Source organism: Triticum aestivum, chromosome 5D (genome assembly GCF_018294505.1).
Source record: "Triticum aestivum cultivar Chinese Spring chromosome 5D, IWGSC CS RefSeq v2.1, whole genome shotgun sequence".
In the NCBI taxonomy this organism is placed as follows: domain Eukaryota; kingdom Viridiplantae; phylum Streptophyta; class Magnoliopsida; order Poales; family Poaceae; genus Triticum; species Triticum aestivum.
This window is the reverse complement of record NC_057808.1, coordinates 279925521-279930370: the sequence shown is the minus strand read 5'-3', so window position 1 is coordinate 279930370 and position 4850 is coordinate 279925521.

Below are 4850 nucleotides of genomic sequence, written 5' to 3'. Positions count from 1 at the left end.
AAAATAATGATTCATCCACCTGACAGCTGGGACCCACCGGACGGGCCACTGTATTTCGTGAAAAAAACATTTCCCCTGACTGCTGGGACCCACCTGCTACATCTTCGCACGCAAGGAAGTGCGTCCGGGCAAAAAAATGATTCGCCCCCTGACTGCTGGGACCCACCAGCTACATCTTCGCAGGCAAGGAAGTGCCTAACAGTCGGGACCCACCTGGTCGAAGCGTACGTAGCATTGTCACTCTGGTCGCGAACGGGTATGTACATACTGGTCGATGTAGAGGCGCGCACGTGTCGTAGTAGAGGCGCGCATGTAGCATGTACACGTACGTACAGCGGCCAGTGTGCAAGAAAGAAAATACGGCCACGTACGTACATACGGGCAGGGTCTCGAACGCCTACTCGCGCATACGTACGGCCAGGGCTCGTGTACATGGCTGGGTCGGAACGGAGAAACAGCGTCGTCGCCGTGTTCATGGGGAGCCAACCGGCTGGGTCAGAACGGAATGCGTCGTCGTGTTCATCGGGAGGGCTTGGACGGAACAGCCGATGGAAATGAGGCCTGGCATACCACAGAACGGAGGAAACGGCCTTGTGTTCGACCGGCCACGTTTGAAATGGGATCCTGTTCATCGGGAGGGGTCTGGCGTACCGCAAAACGGAGGAAACGGACCTCCTACGGTCGAAACGAAGGTCCTGTTGATCAGGAGGGGTGTGGCGTACCGCAAAACGGAGGAAACGAACTTGTGTTGGAGCGCTATGGTCGAAACGGGGGTCCTGTTCATCGGGAGGGGTCTGGCGTACCGCAAAACGGGACTCCATGGGACACTGTTCATCTCCACCATCGACCCCCTCCCGCCTCCACGGGCTACTGTTCATCCACCGTCGACCTCCTCCAGCCTCCACCTGCGACTGTTCATCCACGGGCTCCTGTTCATCCAGCCTCCACCACGCGCTACTCCACCGGCTACTGTTCAACCAGCCCTCTCCACGGGCTCCTGTTCAACCACCCCTCCACGGGCTGCTGTTCATCCAGCCCTCCACCATCTACTATTCATTCTGCCCTCCACGGGGTGGTCCTGTTCATCCTGCCCTCGACGGGGTCCTTTTCATCCAGCCCCAACCGGCTCGACCGATCGGGGTCCTGTTCATCCAGAGGCAACACCACGGGGTCCTGTTCATCCACCCCCACCGGGATCTGTTCATCCAAACCCCCCAGCAAGGCTCACTGTTCATCCAGAGGCGGCATCGATCGGCTTCAGTTAGCAGCAGTAGCGAAGGAATCGCTCGATCGAGTTCAGTTAACATCTATCGATCGATCGCTCGGGTTCAGTAACGCGTAGCCTGCAGTGCAATCACTCGGGTTCAGTTAGAGCCCAACGCCACGCTCGGGTTCAGTTAGAGCCAACGCCTCGCACACACGCGCGTACGTGTACGAGAGAAACGCGCATCGCTCGGCCCCCGACCTCCCACCGTAACCGGGAACTCCCCGAAATTTTCCTCGCCCTCGCTTCTACCACGGTTTTTTCCGTCATGGACGGCCCAAAGAATGTCATGCAGCTGCGTCTCCGGCCCGCCCAGGACGAAAAGCCCATTTTCTGTCATGATTTTTTGTCATAGAAGTAGGAGCCCACCACATCTATGATGATACCGGGTTTTGTCACAATTATCGTCATAGAAGTGTCATATGTATGACAGAAAAAAATTCGTTCGGCCCAAAATGTCACGGATGTGTCTTTTTTTTTGTAGTGAGATCGACATTAGGATTTGTTACTCCGAGTATCGGAGAGGTGTCTCTGGGCCCTCTCGGTAATGCACATCATAATAAGCCTTGCAAGCAATGTGACTAATGAGTTAGTTACGGGATGATGCATTACGGAATGAGTAAAGAGACTTGCCAGTAACGAGATTGAACTAGGTATGATGATACCGACGATCGAATCTCGGGCAAGTAACATATCGATGACAAAGGGAATGACGTATGTTGTTATGCGGTTTGACCGATAAAGATCTTTGTAGAATATGTAGGAGCCAATATGAACATCCAGGTTCTGCTATTGGTTATTGACCGGAGATGTGTCTCGGTCATGTCTACATAGTTCTCGAACCCGTAGGGTCCGCACGCTTAACGTTCGATGACGATTTGTATTATGAGTTATGTGATTGGATGATCGAAGTTTGTTTGGAGTCCCAGATGAGATTACGGACATGACGAGGAGTATTGAAATGGTTGAGAGGTAAAGATTCATATATTGGAAGGTTGCATTCGGACATCGGAATGGTTCCGAGTGATTCAGGCATATTTCCGGAGTACCGGGAGGTTACCGGAACCGCCCGGGAGAAGTATTGGGCCTATTGGGCCTTATTGTAGGAGAGGAGTGAGGCCACGTGAGAGGGGCGCCCCCCTTGCCCAAACCGAATTGGACTAGGGGAAGGGGCCGGCCCCCCTCTTTCCTTCTCCCTCTCTCTCCCTTCCCCTTTTCCCACTCCGGTGGAAGGAAGGAGGGGGGGGGGGGCGAATCCTACTTGGACTAGGAGTCCAAGTAGGACTCCCCCCTTGGCGCGCCCCCCTTGGGCCGGCCTCCTCCTCCCCCCTCCTTTATATCGTGGGAGGGGGCACCCCAAAGATACACCAAGTCTTCTCTTAGCCGTGTGCGGTGCCCCCTCCACAGTTACACACCTCGTTCGTCGTAGTGCTTAGGCGAAGCCCTACACCGGTAACTTCATCATCACCGTCACCGCGCCGTCGTGCTGACGAAACTCTCCCTTGTCCTGAACTGGATCAAGATCCCGAGGACGTCATCGTGCTGAACGTGTGCAGAACACGGAGGTGCCGTACGTTCGGTACTTGGATCGGTTGGATCGTGAAACGTTCGACTACATCAACCGCGTTACTAAACGCTTTCACTTTCGGTCTATGAGGGTACGTGGACACACTCTCCCCGCTCTTTGCTATGCATCTCCTAGATAGATCTTGCGTGATCGTAGGAAATGTTCTGAAATACTGCGTTCCCCAACACTTACCCCTTGGCCCAAGCAAAGTGTTCTCGCACCAGAACATTTCTGGAAACATTCAAAACTCTTCCGGTGAATTCTGGAACCTCTCTGGAGACCAAACACCATCATCCTATGTATCATTCTTTACCTCCGAACCATTCCGGAGCTCATCGTCATGTCCGTGATCTCATCCGGGACTTCGAACAATATTCGGTCACCAACATACATAACTCATATAAGACTATATCGTCAACGAACGTTAAGCGTGCGGACCCTACGGGTTCGAGAATGATGTAGACATGACCGAGACACTTCTCCGGTCAGTAACCAATAGCAGGACCTGGATGCCCATATTGCTTCCTACATATTCTACGAAGATCTTTATCGGTCGAACCTTTATGACAACATACGTAGTTCGCTTTGTTTGTCGGTATGTTACTTGCCCGAGATTCGATCGTTGGTGTCTCCATACCTAGTTCAATCTCGTTACCGGCAAGTCTCTTTACTCGTTCCATAATACATCATCTTGTAACTAACTCCTTAGTCACTTTGCTTGCAAGTTTCTTTGTGATGCTGTATTACCGAGAGGGCCCAGAGATACCTCTTCGTCATACGGAGTGACAAGTCCCAATCTTGATTCATGCCAACTCAACAGACACCTTCAAAGATACCTGTAGAGCACATTTATGATCACCCAGTTACGGAGTGACGTTTGATACACACAAGGCATTCCTCCGGAGTCCGGGAGTTGCATGATCTCATGGTCGAAGGAACATGTATTCGACATTAAGGAAGTAGTAGCAATAAACTAAACGATCATATGAAGGAAATATGCCCTAGAGGAAATAATAAATTTGTTATTTATATTTCCTTATATCATGATAAATGTTTATTATTCATGCTAGAATTGTATTAACCGGAAACTTAGTACATGTGTGAATACATAGACAAACAGAGTGTCACTAGTATGCCTCTACTTGACTAGCTCGTTGAATCAAAGATGGTTAAGTTTTCTAGCCATAGACATGAGTTGTCATTTGATTAACGGGATCACATCATTAGAGAATGATGTGATTGACTTGACCCATTCCGTTAGCTTAGCACTTGATTGTTTAGTTTATTGCTATTGCTTTCTTCATAACTTATACATGTTCCTATGACTATGAGATTATGAAACTCCTGAATACCGGAGGAACACTTAGTGTGCTATCAAACGTCACAACGTAACTGGGTGATTATAAAGATGCTCTACAGGTGCTTCTGATGGTGTTTGTTGAGTTGGCATAGATCGAGATTAGGATTTGTCACTCTGAGTATCGGAGAGGTATCTCTGGGCCCTCTCGGTAATGCACATCACTATAAGCCTTGCAAGCAATGTGACTAATGAGTTAGTTGCGGGATGATGCATTACGAAACGAGTAAAGAGACTTGCCGGTAACGAGATTGAACTAGGTATTGGGATACCGACGATCGAATCTCGGGCAAGTAACATACCGATGACAAAGGGAACAACGTATGATGCTATGCGGTTTGGCCGATGAAGATCTGCACAGAATATGTAGGAACCAATATGAGCATCTAGGTTCCGCTATTGGTTATTGACCGGAGATAAGTCTTGGTCATATCTACATAGTTCTCGAACCCGTAGGGTCCGCACGCTTAACGTTCGGTGACGATCGGTATTATGAGTATATGTGTTTTGATGTACCGAAGGTAGTTTGGAGTCTCTGATATGATCACAGACATGACAAGGAATCTCGAAATGGTCGAGACATAAAGATCGATATATTGGATGACTGTGTTTGGACATCGGAATGGTTTCAGGTAAGTTCGGGCATTTACCGGAGTACCGGG